The following is an 18,280-nucleotide window of genomic DNA, read 5'->3' as shown; positions in this document are numbered from 1 at the left end:
ACTTCTTCCATCTGGGCCGTCCATTAAAGGCTGTAGCCGAGGTGAGGTCAGAGGCCGCAGCTGCCCCCGCTGGCTCCGGGAGGCCGTGGCTCGGGTGGCCGTCCCGCCTAATCCTGTCCTCGGTGCACTGCTGTTGGCGGAAACAGTTGGGTGGCAGAGCATGGTGACTGCTTAGGACCGTGGGCTCGAGTGAGCCCTGGCTCAAGGGCCAGACGGGGCCCTGGAGGAGCTCACATGAACCATCCGCCTTCCCCCCGCCGTGTGAAGGTGCACGTCAGGGTCTGCTGGCTCTGGGTCTGCAGACCTGGCCCTGGGAACCCGTGGGTCTGCCGGGTTGTACGTGAAAATCCCCAGTGCTTGGGGCTGCAGGCGCTCTGGGGCCAGCTCTGAGGCTGGTCGTGATCAGAGGGTCTCTCCCTGCACCCGCGGACGCCCATCCCTTCCTCCTTGTCTACATGCGGCTTGTCGAGGTTCTCCTACGCAGACGTCTGTCCCAGAGGAGGAACAGCATGCGAAGGACCGCGGGATCCCGTAGAGTCCTCCGATTAGCTCTGCGACCAAGGCATTGCTATCCTTACTTTACAGAAAAGAAAATAAGTTCAGAGGGTTTCGCTGTGTCTCAATCGCACTCGTAGGTGGTAGAGCCAGGATGCAAAACCGACGATCGGAGCCCAGATAACGACTGCTAACCAGGTTTGAGGGCTTAGTAGGAGCCGGGCGCCGTGCCCAGCACCGCTCGTGAGTAAGGCACTGACGCCCCGCCACAGTCCCTCCCGCAAGGCAAGTGCTCTTACTGACACCATCCCTGTTCCACAGATGGGGAAACTGAGGCGGAGGGCAGTTTTCCAACCTGTCCGTGGTGATGACACAGGCAGCAGGGGGTGGGGGAGGGGTGCGAGGCCAGGCGGTGTGGTGCAGGACCCTCGCATCTGGGGTCTGTGTTGTTCCGAGACACTCCCTCCACCAGCTGCCTTGCCCACAGCCATCTCCTGAGCACGGTCTTCCCACAGTGGCCTGGTCACCATCATATCTGTGCCTCGTGGACCGGTGACGACCAGGCTTCCGCTCGGGCTGAGCTCCTTCATTCAGGATTGCCGTCAGCTCTGTGAGGAAACAGGCCGCGGGGGGGAGCAATGCTTTTTCTCCTGCAGACATGGGGTGGCATGTGGTCGAGCCAGGACACGAACCCCAAGTCCTGACCCCCAAGAGGAGGGTGGTTTCTGCCCAGGCAGTACTGCCCACAACTAGCCAACCGTGTCCTCTTCCTTTGCCTCCTGAGGAGGTTCTGGAATGTGTGTGGCCAGGTGTCAGAGAGAGAGCCGTGCTTTCTCCCCAGCAGGGCCCAATTCATCAAGATTGTGTTGCATTTTGTTGGTCTGCAGACTTGCAGTGGGTAAGGGTGCCCACAGAAAACGGAGAGCAGGCGAGCTTGGGGGCCGGGGGGGCAGGGAATTGATCTTCAGAATGAAAACATAGGCCGAGCAGAGGGTAGATTTGCAGTTTGCCGTGGGAAAGCCATTCAAAGCAGAACGGTCAGCTGTGAACCCCGAGGAAGACAGTGAGCCTCCAGGAAACACAAACTAGAAAAACTCACTTGGGCCATTAACTGTAGGCTAGAAGCTGCGATAATGCGGTGTCAGGCAAACACCGGGGACGTCTTGTGTTTTTAGACAAAGTAGCTCAGAACATCACACGCCCATGATCCTTAATTTACTCACCCGACGTGCAAAGCGGGGTTTGATGGGGTGAGACAGGCTGGGGGGTGGGCAGAGCGGGGCATGTAACAATGCAGCTTCCATTTGAGAAGTGGAAGTTAAAGGAACAAATTTGCAGGTTGGCTCAGCAATGCCACTCACTCAAGATCCGTGCCCCCTGGGAAGCCCTGGCCCTGAAACTGGTGGGGATCTGGCCCCCCATTCCTGTTTGGGAAGCCACAGCGCCCCCTGGTGCCTGAGAAGTCTAACTTGAGCCCCCAGTGGGACAGCGCCTGAGGCTCCCAGCCCGCAGGGCCAGGTCCACAGAGCTGAGCCATCCAAGGTAGGAGGGACTGCTCCCCATGGCCACGGCCACCACCACGGCCATGGCCACGACCACATGCATTTCTGAGGGTGCTCTGTGGGAATGCCTCCACCCAGGAAGCCCAGGCACAGCATGGGCTTTCTGGCTTACGCCAGGTCACCAGGCAGTGCTCTGCCAGGGATGGACATCCCAGAGGAGGAGACTGTGTGGGAGGGTCCCCGTCCGGAGGTGGGGTCCCTGAGGTCTTCTTGGCTCGCCGGTGGGAGGATGGTCGGAAGTCCAGCAGAGGGCAGTAGTTGGCTTGTTTGCGCAGTTCCGGTGAGGCCCGGCTGGGCGACAGGTGAGTGTGACCTGGGGCCTCATGCGCTGAAGGGCCAGGCTTAGTTGGGGCTAAATGAAGACCAGCCAAGTGAGCCCAAGCAAAGGCTGTTTACTCTGAGCAGGGGGTCAGCCGCTGTCATCTGCGTGTTGGCAGAGAGACTGGAAGGCGGCGGAGGGATGGGGAAGCCTTGTGGGGGAGCCGAGGGTAGGGCCCAGGCCGGGAAGCTGGAGGCGGGCAGCCTGGAAACTGGGCAGCCTCTGGGACCCGTGCGGGGCGCAGGTTGGGCACTCTCTGGTTGGGGCCAAGTCGGAAATGGGAGCAAACACTAAGGAAGCTGCTGGTTAGTGATCAAGTCCCGGCCACTTGGGGCGGGTTGGTACAGGCGTTATCGTTTGGCCCCCCGGATTGTCACTAGAGAGAGCAGCGTGACTTCCTGCAGGAGTGACGGCTACCAGGCTGGCTTCCTGGGCTGAGCGTGGTGGCTGAGGTGCCGATGTCCTGGGCAGGCTGCTGCAGGCTGTGGGTCAGAGCCCCCCTTTTATATACGGTCCGGCCGCTGACCATCCATCTGTATGTTCAGGCTGTCACCCTGCTGTCGCCGCCTGGGGATCTGGACAGGGGTTTCCATGTTTCCACGTCACCCCGGGCCCCGCAGATGCCGTCCTTCCTGTCTTCATCTTTGGACTCATGACCAGGCAAGCTTTCATGTGGTTTTGGGGGCAGGCTGATCGAGCTGCAGTTTTCAACTTTTACTTAGAATGGGAGACGGGACTGTCCCCAACTACTGAGGGCCTCCCGGGGGGGCCCAGGCCCGGGCACCCAGGAGAACGCCCTTGGGGCCTGGCTGACGTGCCCTTTTCCCTCTCAAGCTGTCAACCCCTCCGGTTTGCTCTTTCCACCCTGGCCTGGCCAGGCTGTGTGAGTCTGGGCCGTGTGAGTCCACAGTGAGTGCTGGCCACAACGATCATCTACTTCGGCTCCAATCTTACTAATTCGGATCCTGTACATTTTAAGTAGAGAAGTTTTGGTCTATTTAAAAAAAAAAAAAAATGTGCTAAGCCAATGCACTGTACAAAAAGTTTGCAGGGAGAAGGGTAATATTTAATTGGTTGCCAGCAAAGTTTTCAAGGACCTCAACAGCACCGTGTTATATACAAAACCAGTGTAAAATCTTTTTTTTTTTTACAAGTGTAAAATCTAATTTCAAGGCATTCTTTGGCTATTCCTGTGTTGGAAGAGGTCATTAAGAGGATGTGACCTCCGGTTGACCCATGAGCTGGCCCCGGGCAGTCCCAGGCTTTTTAAACCCTTGCACAGAAGTGTTGAGGCTTCTCTGTGTGTATTGGTCGCTGCTCCCCGTCACAGTTCTCCCAGGGTCACCCAGCTCCCCTCCATCCCCCGCCCACGCCAGGCCCTCTGTCTCACCACCCTGCAAGAAACCTGCCTCCTCGAGGAACAGTCCCCCAGCCCCTTCCCCAGTCCTGACAGAGCTCTGGGGGGCAGATGGAGCCAGCTCGCAGGCCACACTCTGCCACTTAGTAGCCACGAGGCCTTAACCAGTCTGCTTAACGTCTCTGAGCCTCATCTTCCTCGTCTGTGAAATGGGAGTGTGGTCCTGCACCACAGGGGCCCAGGCCCAGACCCACACTCCGCAAACCCACTCGCTTGTGGGGCTAGCTCTAGATCATCACCGTCACCTCGCTGCTTTGGTTCAAGTTTGCTTTCTGGTCAAAGAAAATATTCCCATTTCCTATCACTTTGGACATCAGTTCTGGCTGTGCATGCCCTCCAAACTCTCAAAGGGTGACAGTCTTTCTCTACTGAGGGGATTCAAGAGAATATGCCACAGGGGCTGTGGGGCTGCCAAGGAGGTCCTCCCTAAACTTGTGGAAAGGCAGTGGTTCGGGTTGGAGTAGAAATGTGGCCTCCCCCGTGGCCTCCCCGTGGCCATTTGCAAGGAGCAAGAGCTCATTTGCATGCACAGGCCTGAGGGAAGGAAGAAGCCGCCCTACTCACAGTCACACCTCCGAAGCGGAGTATCGGGGGGAAGGGGTGTGGACACGGTAAAGGCCATGGATTAATAACCAGCTGCCGGGGGCACTGCTGACACTCTCCACAGCCGATGTCCCCCCCCGTCCCCCCCGTGACACTATCAGTTTCAAGACTGTTGCATCTGGCTGGTCCTGGCGTGGGTGACTTGTGGGACAATGCGGTCGTGATGCTTTGCAAACACCTGGTGCTTACCTTGGTGCTGAGTGGCCAGAGAAACGCAGTCAGTGCTCACTAAATGCCTTGCCTGGCCATGTGTCCCCTGCCCCAGTTTCTTGGTGACCCCAACCCCCGCCCCCCGCCTCGGTACTTTGCAGCCTTCACAAAAGTCTCTGGGAAGCCTGAGGAACACCTGAGTGACAGACTAGAAAACAAGACTCAGATGCACTTTCTTTTGATTGAACCAAACCCAAGGGTTTTTCGAACACAAGTACCAGGCGTCTTAAAATTGGCATGGGAGACGACTGTCAAAAAATGTACGCAAACCAAGCCGAGCCTTCTGTCCTGCTCTGGTCTGCCCGAAGCTGTCGCGGCTGGAGCCTGCACCCCCTCCATCAGCACCCCAGGATCCCCTTCACCTCTGCTTCCTGGATCCCTTCCCTCCTCTTTCTGAGTCAACACCCCCCGCCCCCTGTTTGGAGGGAGCACATTTTCCAGAAGCTTCCTGAGGAAGGGTACATCTTGTCTCTGAAAATGTCTTTGCTGTGACATCCATTGTCACTTGGGTTGGGTGCACGTTTCCAGGTTAGAAACTGTTTCCCCTCGGGGTTTAGAAGGCGCTGCTCCCTTACCCCTCCCAGCAGTCTGTGTTGCCGGTGATCGGTGCTTCCTGCGTGATGACCTGGGTTGTGGTTTTGTGTCTGTTTTCTCCTCTGGATGCATTTAGCATCATCCCTTCCCCCTCCCCAGTATTCTGAGATCTCACTGATGTGTTTCCATGTGGGACTCCTTGCATTCATTTATTGGGATCTGAATGGGGCTTTTGTCTGGAAAGCCAGGCCCACCATTTACAAAGAATAATAAAATATGCAGTAGGCTTTGCTGTAAATTCTATATGGCCAGTCGATTCTCAAAGACTGCTTTCCTTGTTGTTGCTGACCTCTTACGCTGTAAGTGGCCGTTAGCTGCAATCCAGGTGCGACTGGACAAAATCAGATAACGAGCAAATCCCCGTTTATTAGCCAGTTCAGCAAAAGGGGTGTTCGTGTCATCGACGAACACGTGTACTTCCGGAACGGTTGTTGGTTGGTGTTTCCGTTTATAATCAAGAGTAAGACAAAGTCAGACAACGAAGATGTTGTCCCTCGCAGACGCAACAGGTGTAAACAACCTCAAAAGCACAGAGAATAATAGTAACTCGTAAAATGTTGCAAACTGATGAGAAGTAAGGCATTTTGAGTGTTCCTTACATTTGTTTCTAATACAATTTATTTAATTGTAAGTTTACATAATGTCATTTTTTCTTAGTAGCTGTGTTTAGAAACCACCTTGGAAAATCTGAAAATTTAAAAAGTGGCTGTCACAAGTCAGAATAAGATGGCCCCCATTCACCAATGCAACCCGTGTCCTTCAGCTCTGAGACTTAAAAAAAAAAAAAAAAAATTATGATTTCCTGATTTGTTTTTTCTTCTCTTCATGTTTCTCTATTCTCTTCTTCTGGAATTCGTGTGAACTGATTTTCTTATTTTTAAAATCTTTTTTCTCTTTCTTTTAAAAATATCTCCTTGCTTTTTGGCTTTATTTTCTGAAAGATTTCCTCAACTTTGTCTCCTAATCTTTTAATTTTAATTTTTTCTAGCATATTTTAATTTCCAAGAACTCTTTCTTGTTCCTTGATTATTATAATTTTCGTCCTCCACCCCCACCTTCTTCTGCCAGATCCTGTTCTTGTCTCCTTGTCTCATGGGTATCTCTGTCTTGTCTGATGTCCCTGAAAATGTATGTGATTGAGGTGTGTGTAGTTTTTATTTCCAAGCATAATCTTTAGCTTGACTTTGGACACATGGTATTGGAGGTGCCTTTGATACATCCAAGTTTGGTTGTTGGCTATCGGGGGTGTTCAGAAGAGTGGTTTAAAACTGGAATATAGGGGCACCTGGCTGGCTCAGGTGGTAGGGCATGCGACTCTTGATGTCGGGGTCGTGAGTTCAAGCCCTACGTTGGGTCCAGAGCTTGCTTAAAAAAAATTAAAAATGAAGAATGAAAAATAAAAGTGGAATATAACCTCAGAAATTGACCTGGGAGTGATGATCTAAGGAGAGAACAGAGAGTAAGACAAGCACAGGGTCTTGGTAGAACCTGGCCATAGACCTCCCAGGTGTGGGAACTCTGAGAAAGGGATGGACCTGTAAAGGAACCCAAGAAGGAGCACCTGGGGGGTAGGAGGGAGCCTGGGCACACAGGTGTCAAAGAAGCCAGGTAGAGCCTTCAGGAAGGAGAGGTGGCCAACCGTGGAAGATCCTGAGAGGCCCAGTAAGATGGGGAGTGAAGACTCCTCAGGTGAGAAATCCCATGGAGTAGTTCGTGGCTCATCATTTATTTGTTTATTTTTTAAAGATTGATTTATTTATTTGAGAGAGAGAGAGAGAGAAAGAGAGTGGATTGTGGGTAGAGGGAGGGAAAAGAGAGAGAGAGAGAATCTCAAGCAGACTCCCCACTGAGCATGGAGCCCAATGCAGGGCTTGATTTCATGACCCGAGACCATGACCCAAGCCAAAATCAAGAGTCAGATGCTCAACTGACTGAGCCACCCAGGCACCCCTGTGGCTTGTCATTTAGACCCAAGTGTCTGCCCCTATTCTTCATTTCTGTTTTATTCCATGACTTTTGAGCTCATACTTCTGCGAGATGCAGTATGTCCACATCAACACCCTCCTTCCTTTCTTGCCCCTCCTGCTCGTCCTCTTTGCAAGCATCCTCGTCCTTAACACCTACCACATGTGGCACTGGGGACTGCATCCCTTTAACACCATGTTGCCCTTAACAGGATGGGCAGACAGCCTCCTGGGTGACAGTCATGGTGGTCCAAGGACAGTCTTTAAGCCTCGAGGCAACGCTGTGGTCAGCATTTCCCAGCAGAGTCACAGGCTCCAGAGGTAAACTGACTTGCCCAGAGTCACCCCCTGGGGAGGGGCCCACAGCACCCCCAGCCTCATCTGAGCAACTTTGAGTGCTCCCAGCTCTTTCCTTCTTAACAGCACATTGCTGTGAACGGTGGACACCGAGGCCCAGCACCACTGTGTCGAACCCCCACGCTTAGGATGTTCTGTCCTGCTTTCTGAGGAAATGTCAACCCCTTGGCAAGACCCACTTTAACTCCTCAGGGGGTCTGTGACAGGGGTGAGAAGTCACAGGTCTTTGGTCTCAGGCTAATTTCAGACTGAGCTAAAGAGAGATCTCAGCCCCTCCCTCCCTTGCATCCCTTTCCCCACTTACAGACACAAGCCTCATCGTCCCTCCTCCCATAAAATGGTGGGTAAAAATAGTGAGCCCGGGGCTTGCTTTTGAGATCCCACCACCTGGACAAGTATTTATCCAAAAGCATGCAGACGTTGGGTGGACCCGTGGTGTGAGGGTGGGCTCCAGGCCTGGACCAGCTGGCTGTGAGGCCTGGTGCCTCCTCGGCCTCCAGGGAGGCCTTGGCTAACTCATGAAGCCTTAGCTCCTTCAGCTGGAAACTGGGGGCAGAGAAGCCTCACCCTTCAGCTGGGCCTGCGGAGGGTGTCAGAGAAGTAGGTGAGCCAACGGGTGGAAAGCGTGAAGCTCCCCTCGCTCTTGGATAAAGTGCTCAGAAATGTCAGCAGCCCCTGTTCCTATCAGTGGTCAAGGGAAGGGGTGAGAACTCTGGGGGTTCTACTCCCCCCCACCGGTTCCACCCCTCCTCTCCCATACAATGCCTGGGGAGTGACCTTGAGTAAGTCACCTAATTTCTCTGTGCCTCAGTTTCCTTATCTGTAAATTGAGGATTACCATGCTACCCACTGCAGAAGGTTGTGAATATTTTTTTTAGATTTTTTAAAAATTTATTTGAGAGGCAGCGGGTGGGGGGAGAGCAGAGGGAGAGGGGCAAGCAGACTCCCCACTGGGCAGGGAGCCCGACGTTGGGCTTGATCCCAGGACCCTGGGATCGTGACCTGAGCTGAATCAGACACTTAACCGACTGAACAACCCAGGCGCCCCTGTTGTGAGTATTGAATGAGTTAAAACATGCGAAGTGCCTGTTACGGGGCTGGCTTGGCCGGATGCCCCCACATCGGCTGGCGATTCTGTAACGGTGATGCTGGTTATTTTGCACGTGGGTGTCCTCTTTGAGCAGCGCTCCGCTGGGCACTGTGTAGAATTCATAGTCCTACACTCCCTCTCCCAGAAACCGAGGGACTAGCATATGATAGAGGACAGAAAAGCTGTGAGAGGTGTTACATAAAGATACAGGCTCAAGTCTTTTTATCCTTTCTGTGAGAGCGTATGTGTGTTCAGCTGGGAGCTATATGATTGTTCTATGCCTTCTGGCTAGGAATGATTTTTTAAAATAATAAACATTTATGTATTTTTCTCCTAAATTTCCAAAGTAATATACCTTTGTGGTAGAAAATGTAGAAAACACAGAAAAGATCAGAAAAGCAAATAATAAAAACACACCCACAACCCATCATCTAGAGAGAATGCACCTGGATATTTATCCATCCAAGTTTGTTTCAAGTCCGTGCATATATTTTAGTAAGACTGAGGTCATATAATATGTATTATTTTGCAACTTGCTCTTTTATTCAACAGGATATGTGAGCTGGATTTCAAGGGACTCGGTCTTACGTGTCTTTGAGGCTCTTGTTGATGTTTAGAACAAAGTTTTGGGCCTCTTGCTCAGGATTTCTGAAACTTGAGTTAGTTATGGCCTCCTTTATCAGAAAAATTTCGTGGACCTCCAAGAATCTTCCATCAGTGAACCTTTGGGGTATCCTTGGGACCCAGTCTGAGAAGCAGTATATTAGATGGGATTGATAAATGAATAGAAGATGAATAAATTAGATGGGATTGATAAAGGAATAGAAGATGAATAAATGGCACTTTACATGTTTTAACTCATTCAATATTCACAACAGGGGTGCCTGGGTTGTTCAGTCGGGTAAGTGTCTGCCTTCAGCTTAGGTCATGATCCCAGGGTCCTGGGATCGAGCCCCACATCAGGCTCCCAGCCCAGCGGGGAGTCTGCTTGTCCCTTGGCAGATGGCCACATAGGGTCTATTAAAAAGGCTTCCTTTGTGTGGGACGAGGGTGCTGTGGCAGGGATCCGTATCTGTAAGTGCAGGTGTGGTCCAGACCAACAGCCAACCACGTGCCGGTCCTGCTACTTGCCATCCATTCTAGCTTTTGACTCCTGTTCAGACTCCTATTTGTTCCTATTTGTAGCACCCAGGCTACTCCATCTGCAGCTGTTTTCAACTATCCGTGACTCTAATCATCAACCTGCTCCACCAACGTGAAAATATGAGTTTGTCTATACCGTTCTAACCCAGCACCATTGAAGCCTATATTTATCCTGTATCCCTATTAAACTAATGGTGTCTTAAAATCCTTCAGTGAAGTATTACATACATTAAGAAAAGTAAGCACAGGGGCACCTGGGTGGCTCAGTCATTTAGCGTCTGCCTTCGGCTCAGGTCATGATCCCAGGGTCCTGGGATCGAGCCCCGCATCGGGCTCCCTGCTCTGCGGGAAGCCTGCTTCTCCCTCTCCCACTCCCCCTGCTTGTGCTCCCTCTCTCACTGTGTCTCTCTCTGTCAAATAAATAAATAAAATTAAAAAAAAAAAAAGCAAGGGGCCTTTCCATTAAAAAAAAAAAAAAAAGAAAAGTAAGCACATTATCACCGTATAGTCTGAATAATTATCATGACCTGAAAACTTCCAGATAACCAGCCCCCAGATTAAGAAACAGGATATTGTCAGTATCCCAGAAGCCTCCTCAATGCCCCCTCCCCAAAAGGTAACTCCGTGCTGACCATCCATTACTTTTGCCTGCCTTTGAACTTCATACAAGCAGACCTATATGCACTCTACATGTATTTTTTTTGTGATGTGTTTAATTTCTTTCTCTCAGCCTCATCTTTGTGAGATTCATTTGTGTTGTGTGTAGGGACAATCTGATATTCTCATTGGCTGACCCTATTCCATTGTCTGAGTATACCAGAATTGATTTATCTATTCTATTGCTGATAGACATTGAGTTGTTTCCAGTGTCAGGCTATTCGAAATGAAACGACTGTGACGTTCTTGTACATGTATTTTGGGTAACACATGTAAGCATTTCTGTTGGCATATACCTAGGAGTGAGTCATGAGATGTATGCCAACAGTTTTTCCAATGGTCGTACCGCAGTGTAGGAATGTTCCAACTGCACCATCTCTTTGCCAAGACTTGGCATTGCCCCCCTCTTTCACCTCGGCCTTTCTGTTTGGTATGTGGTGCTATCCCATTGTGGTTTCACATGCATTTCCACAGGACTTGTGAAGTTGAACACCTTCTCATATATTTATTGGCCATTTGTAAGTCCTCTTTTGTGAAGAGCCAGTTCAAGGGTCCTGCCTGGGAAAGTGGGACGGGGAAGAATCCAGAGATGGACCAGGGTAAAGCAGCGAGAACTTTGGGGCCTCCATTTTATTGAAAACTTGTGGTATCTATAAGGACTGACTCCAGGGTCACGGGGAAACAATACCCCGTTATTCTGAGATGTCCCTAGCTACAAAATTCCTTTGTGTGACATGATGCCTTCCAGGGGACTCGATGTCTCATGTGAATTGGGATCCGTTAGGCAGGTGATAGCTCGTGAGGAGTATGTCCTAGCCTGACGCGTGGAAAGGCTGCTGTTTGTCCTGGGCCATTGGAATGTCAAGCTCCCACCACCAGTTGGAGCCGAGCGTGACTCTACAATATTCCAGAAGCCGTGTAGACTGTAGCGCTACTGAATCTAAGTGAATCAGCCCTGCCGGGCCCGAGTCATATATTTGGTGAGATATAACGTAATCCTCCCCATTCTGCTGAGTCTCATTTCAGTGCCTGGCCCACCCTGTGATGCTTATTAAAATGACGAACTCTAACACCTCTCTTATTCTTCTCTATAGTTCTATTTTTTAGAAATGTTTTAGAAATGTGAACATAAAATTGTTACATAGATCAACCCATTTATGATAAGCTAGCAATGTGGTGGAGCTTCTAGGGGATTTTCAGGTCCTCCAGCCTCCGCTGGGTAGACTTCACTGTGACGGCAGAAGCCGTGTCCCAGGGCCAGGCACCGCCGGCCACTGTTTTCATGCAAGAACCACAGTGCCGGATCCCCGAGTCTCGTCTTTCCATTTTGGTTTTGCCACAGAAGGCGCAATGGAAACCAGTTCCGTTTTATGGTTTTGGGGAATCTCTGGAATTTTAAATGCTGACTGGTTACATTTTTTTTTTTTCTGATTAATGTTGTATTGGGTTAACTCACATTAAAATATTTCCAAACATTCTCCCATTTTAAAGTGCTGTTCTGTGCTGGCTTAGTTCAATCTTCTTCACCATTTTCCTGCACAAGGCACTATCCTGGCTCCCGTATTTACTGAGGATTCCGACCTTCTTGGTGCCTTTAGCCAAGTCTCTGCAAACCAGGTCTGAGCCCAGGGAGCTTCTTCTCTGTATTTCAGATTAAGCAGATAATCTCCCCTGGTGTGCCCCTGTGTAGATGGAGAAGTGCCCGGCTCAGGGTCGGACTGTGCACGTCTGTGTCTCAGTGCGCTACATAACCAGCTGTGCGATTTTGAGCGAATCGCTTTCCCTTTTTTGCTGCTCAGTCTGCTCACCTGTAACATGGGTCTCTGCACCCCACGAGGAGAGGGTTCAATCAGATAATTGATGCAAAAGCAAACCGTGAACCTGAGGGTACCGGGCAAATGTGAATTATGATTTACATTGAGGCGTGGACCTGATACACTTGGTCAAGCAAACCAATGACAGGAGACCTTGGCAAAGTGCCAGCCTTGGGGGCCAGAGGCAGGGACAGTGGAGAAGGTGGTAAGAGGGACTTGGAGTAGACTCTGGAGAGCCAATGCCTAGAGCTCTTTTAGGAGTGAAAAAAACCTAAAAATCACAACTTACGATGAGAAGTACGATTTTCGAGCCATCCAGAGACTCATGTCTGCCAACCGGGGCATCGTTTCTCTGTAGTAAAACCGTGTGGGATGCCAACTTTTGAGCTGTAAGCTGGCTGGCTTGCCCGAGTCTACCAGAAGGACAGGCTGCCTTGGAGTGCCGTGTGGGCCTGGCCACTGAGGGCTTTCGGTGGTTGCGTTTGGTTTCTGCAGAAGGGGAACACCAAGGCCATGGTGAAGGTCCAGCTTGAGAAAGAATCTGTTTATTTCCAAAAACAGGAGAAGAAGAAGAAATAGAAGGGCTGAACGATCAACGAATCCATTTTCCTGATGCTAACGTTACCAACTTCTCCAGGAAGTTCTAATGTGGGCAGCCCTAAAGTGATAAGAAAGCATCATAGGCACATTTTTTTTTCCTGGGCTGGGGGGAGGGGAAGCAGAAGGTGTCACAAGTTTCTAGTAGAGGAGTCAGCTAGTCAGCTGTGTCAGCCTTAACCTCCTCACCAGGGGGTTTCACTCCCACTTCCGCTTGGTACATGCATGGGGGACCCGGCTAGGCCATGGTCAGGGTCCTGGGCCGTCTCCTTTCCCTGCACCGTCTGGCTCTCTGCCTGGGCTCTCCCAAACTAGAGAGGAAGTGCTTGGGGGTCAGGAGCAGCTCAAGAGAGTTCTAAAAAATTCAGAATTTTACTTTTCCCTGTATATGCACACTTGGGTATTTGCACAAAAACTAATTAGCATGGATTACTTTTGCAATTTTAAGAGTAATATTAAGAAAAATAAAACTCAGGAGATTTGGCTGATTCTTTCTCTTACTCAACCAACATTCCCTGGGCACATGCTGGGTACCAGGCTCTGTGCTGGCTCCAGCAGATGCAAGATGAAGGAGACCCTGGCCTTGCCCTTGAGTAAGGCTAGAGGAGGACGCAGATGGACAAGTACCTAAGTGAGATAAGAGGTGTAGAGGCTTGAGTACGGGAGGTATCAGACAAAGGAATGAGAGGGGTAGCTTGGTCTGTGGGAGCCTGGGAAGGCTTTGTCAGGATGTAGTGCTCAAGCTGAATCTAGAAATAAGAGCAAGTTGTCCGCAGACAGACAAAGTAGGGAAGGGCATTCCAGACAAATAGCACATTCTGTGCGAAGACTTGGGACCTGTCAATGACTGGGTTACCTCCCCAGCCCATAAGTGTTCAGTATGGTTGGAGTATTCTTGGAGAGAGGGACAGGACATCTGGCTGGAGAAGTGGGCAGAGGCCAGATCGGGGAGAGACTGTGTGTCATGCTAAGAAGTTAGGATGTCATTTATTCATTCAACAAACATTTATTGAGCACTTCCTATGTGCTCTCACCACTGTGGGGACTGGTGATACATATCCATTGACACTCCATCCCTGCCCTTATGGTCTTACATGCTAATGGTGGGAGGGATAGACCATGAAGTAAATAAATGAGCAAGATTATTTCAGATAATGGCGCTTCTTATAAAGAAACGTGAAGCAGATTAAGGAGCTCAAGAGGAAGGAAGGAAGAGGGAAGAAGTTGCTATTTTAGGTTAGGCAAGGCCTTCCAGAAAAGATCTGAATGAGGTGGGAGGGGAGTCCAGGTGAATATCTGGGATGGATTCATTCCTGATGGAGGAAGCAGCATCTGCAAAGGCCCTGTGGTGTGTGCAGGGGAGCAGGGAGGGGGCAAGTGGGGGACCTGGGTTCCAGCTGGCTTCTCCACCACTGTCTTCACAGGGCTGTCACTTCAGAAGTTATAACACTGCACCCCCCATGCTTTGAGTGGACACCCTAAGGGCTCTGAAATCCAAAAGTCCCTAGAGAGGCCTCCTGATCCTACGGGTGAGGCCCTGGGCTCCATCCTGGGCCTCCTGTCTCAGTCCTGCCTTCTCCCACGCTCCCACTTTGCTTTTCTACTGAGCATGTGTCCCCACCTGCAATTACATTAGCTGATCATTTGTTTTCTTATAAATCGCCTGTCTCCCTGCTAGAAGGTGAGCTCCGAGGAGGCAGGGAGTCACTGTCAGATTCACCGCCACCTGGCCAGCACGTGCTCGGTGTGGGAGCACAGTGGGGGTTGGGGAGCAGCCCCCTTTGTAAAGGGGGCCTCACGGAGCCCAGGGATGAAGGCCGGCAAGGCCAGGATGGAAGGACGGACTCGCCCCCCCCTTCCCACCCTCCCAGGGTTCTGTCTTGTCCTCCTGGAATGTCACCTGGAGTGAGCGAGTTCTCATCTTCCCTCTAGCAGGGGTTGGGGGAGGCAGAGAACTACAAGTGTGGGAGTGGGGGTTTCTGAGGTCGGAAACAAAGGACCACTTTGGTTTTTCTTGTCAGGACCCAAGGCCAAGCTGATTAGATATGTCCTTAAAGGCCTGTTTAGTGTGGATTTGGAGAAATAACCTGGAGGGGCATTGCTTTCTGCCCCAAAGTGAAATTCTTGAAACCCTGGGGGTTGGTCTTTGCTTTTGGCAAAGGCAGGCAACAACCCCGCACCCCCCACAAAACCGCCTGAGGGTGGAGATCAGCTGAGGGCTCGGAGGGGACCCAGGCCCTCCGGGGGTGACAATGACAGGAAAAGCCTTCGCTTCTGTACGGGTAGTCCTCAGGCTTCCCAGGACCTGGGCCTTCCAGAGGTAGCTGGTGAGGAAGATGAGGCTTTCCGGACCCCTTTTGTCATGCTCGAAGCCTCTCTAGGGCTTATGCAGAACTAAGTCACGTGTTTCTGGAGGCAGGTTGCGTATGAGACCATACTTCAAACAAACTGAAGCGAACACGGTATTTGACAATGGTGCATTCTCCAGGACCCCAGGCCGGGCTGGGGGAGCCCGGGGTGGCTTTTAGAGAGCCTGTGGGCAGAGGTTAGAGGAGGTTGCGAGTGTTTAGGGACAAGTGAGCCAAGTTAGTTAACTAAGGGGTGATTAAAATATTCAGCCCCAGGGTCCCAGAATGAGATTCATGAAATATTAGAGACCTTGAAAATGTATGCAAGATTCCAGTGAGCAGAAGAGCAAGTAATCTAAGGAGCACCGTGTACCTGCCACCAGGTTTATAGAATTTTAACATTTTGCCCGATTTTCTTCAGTTTTAAAAAAAGCGATACAGGGGCGCCTGGGTGCCTCAGTTGGTTAAGCGACTGCCTTCGGCTCGGGTCATGATCCTGGAGTCCCGGGATCGAGTCCCGCATCAGGCTCCCTGCTCGGCGGGGAGTCTGCTTCTCCCTATGACCCTCCTCCCTCTCATGCTCTCTGTCTCTCATTCTCTCTCTCTCTCGCAAAAAAAAAAAAAAAAAAAAAGCAATACAGACACAATCAGAGTCCCCTTCTGTACCCTTCCCTGATTCTTCCCTCTCTCCCCTCCCTCTGAGTTTAGTTATTATTCCCAGGCATGTTTTTATATTATCAATACAAATATTGTCTCCATAAATAATTATGCTATTGCATATGGTGTTAAAGTTTACATATCTTAAAGTTTTTTATTCTATAATAATTATAATACATATATATGTGTGTGTGTATATATATATATATATATATATATATACACATTAGAGATTGTTATACCACTATATACAGCCTGGTGCAACTCACCTTCCTTTTTTGCTCAACATTATCCTTTGGCCATTTGCCTGATGTTGATACATAGAGCTAGAGTTCAGTCACTTTGCGTCTGTAGAACATTCCATCGTGTTAATACACGGCAAGCTGTTGACGCCGTCTTCTGTCAATGGGCATTTAGACTGTTGCAAGTTTCTGCTATTACAAACGATACGTTACTGACCATTTTTGTCCCAGTGTCCTTGCACTCTTGCTGAAGTTTCTCTAGAGTATGTATCTCAGAGTGGAATTCTAGCTCAAGCCCTCTGCAGACATCCCGCCGTCCTTAGTCTTGCCAGATGGGCCTCCAGTTGGTCAGGACCCATTGACATCCTCAGCAGAGCGTCAGAGTTCCTCCCTCTACCTCCTCACCACCTCTGTAGTGTTGCCAAAATGTTTCACCCCCTTGAGGGGAGGGTTCCGGGCCCTGGTGCCCCCAAGGGCTGACAGCTGAGGACTCCTGGAGGCTGAGGAGGGCCCTTCAGTCGTCAAAGGGGAGCAGAAGCCCGTGATACCCTCCCCTCGCTCCCCTACCAGTCTCTGTCACTGAGTCCCCGAATCTGTGCCGTGCAGGTTGGATTGTATCACACGGGCTCCCTGGTTGTAAATAGTAACTGTAATCCCTTTGATAAGCTCAACTCAACCCTCGGGGCGTGCACCCCTCTCCTTCCCTGAATGATACACTTCTCGAGGTTCTAAAAATAATTGTACTACTTAGGAATACTACTATCCTCCATCGAGCTCTCGCCACAAAAGGGGAAACAACGGGGCACAACGAGGTGGCACTGAGCTCTGAACCCGGCCCGCCAGTGGGTTCGCTCGGCAGCCACGAGAGCGGCCCACGGGGATACGGCTGCCGGGCGGGGCAGATGCCCCAGTTCCACGCCGCAGACCTGCGCTGGGGGTTCCTGCAGGTGACCGAAACTGTGGATTCCAGGGGGCCACTGTACCTCCCTGAAAGCGTTCTCCGGGAGCGGGAAGTGATAGTATAGGGGGGCAGAGAGGCCAGCAGCCCATCCAGTCCCTCCCTTTGGGGGCTCCTGGCGCTGCGGTGGGGCGGAGGCAGACCCTTCCCGGGGGGCGCCCTGTGCAGCCCGTCCGCAGCCTCACAACAGCATGCCATGGCCCCCCTCGTCTTTGCCCAGTGTCCTGGGTGTCCTGACCCAACAGTGCGGAAGCTCCAGGCGCCCTGGATTCGGCAGACCTAGGCTCAAGCTCTGTCTATCCTTGGTCTACCCCAGAAGGCTCTGTGGCCAAAATGGCGAATCATCTAAACTCTTCATGGGTTCAAGGAGGGTAGACGTGGTGCCTTGGCACCACACTTTTGCTTCCTAATGTCTGGTTCCTTCCTTGAAATTGCTCTCCATGATGCCTCTCCCCTCTCTGAGTCCCTCCCTCTTCCCTCCCTCTGTCCTCCTTCGCCCCTCCTCACCTCCCCTCCTTCCCCTCCATTCCTCCATCTCTTCTTCTCAACAGCCATGGAGCCACGCGGCCGTGGAGGGCTGGGCGTCTGGGATAAAGATGACTGGGCCCAGGGCTCAGCAGGGTTAGCTGCAGGTCCCCAGCAGGGGCAGTCGCCTGCCGGGCTCGACAGAGGGGCCACTCCAGGAGGCCAGGAATGGCTGGCCTGGACTGTGGTCTTCCCTGGGGTGGTGACAGCAGGAGGGCTTCAGAGGGGGAATTCGTCTCTGAGCAGCGAGCCAAGGCCCTCCAACTGGAGAGTCTGTTCCCCTGACCGTGTGCTGGGGGGCCTCTTGGCCTCTTGGCTCTCCCGGAAGGAAGTAACCACGGAGCCCTTTAATGGCGCCTCTGGCCTCCTCCCCAGCCCCTAGTTTGGAGGAGGAGGAAGAGACTGAGGAGGGTCAGGAGAGTGCGCCCCCCTCCCTGCTACCCAGAATCAATCTTCTGCTCCCGGGGTGGGAGTCAGGCCGAGCTCCCCAGACAGGGCAGTGGACAGAAAGGCCAGGACTCTGGGAGGACATGAGGACCCACTGGGCCCAGTGGGTCAGCACTCTCTTGGTTGGGGAGCTGGCCTGGCTTGGCATGGCCTCTGGGCAAAGTGCGAGCCCAGACTTTGTAAAGTTTGGTTTGAACTTGTGTGATCATATAGATGTCTCGGTTTCTTGGTGAACAGTGTTTTTTTTTGTTTTTTTTTTTACAATTTTTTTTTTTTTTTAA

This window comes from Mirounga leonina, unplaced genomic scaffold (genome assembly GCF_011800145.1).
Source record: "Mirounga leonina isolate KUSES-001 unplaced genomic scaffold, KU_Mleo_1.0 Mir_129, whole genome shotgun sequence".
Lineage (NCBI taxonomy): Eukaryota > Metazoa > Chordata > Mammalia > Carnivora > Phocidae > Mirounga > Mirounga leonina.
Note: the sequence above shows the minus strand (reverse complement) of the source record.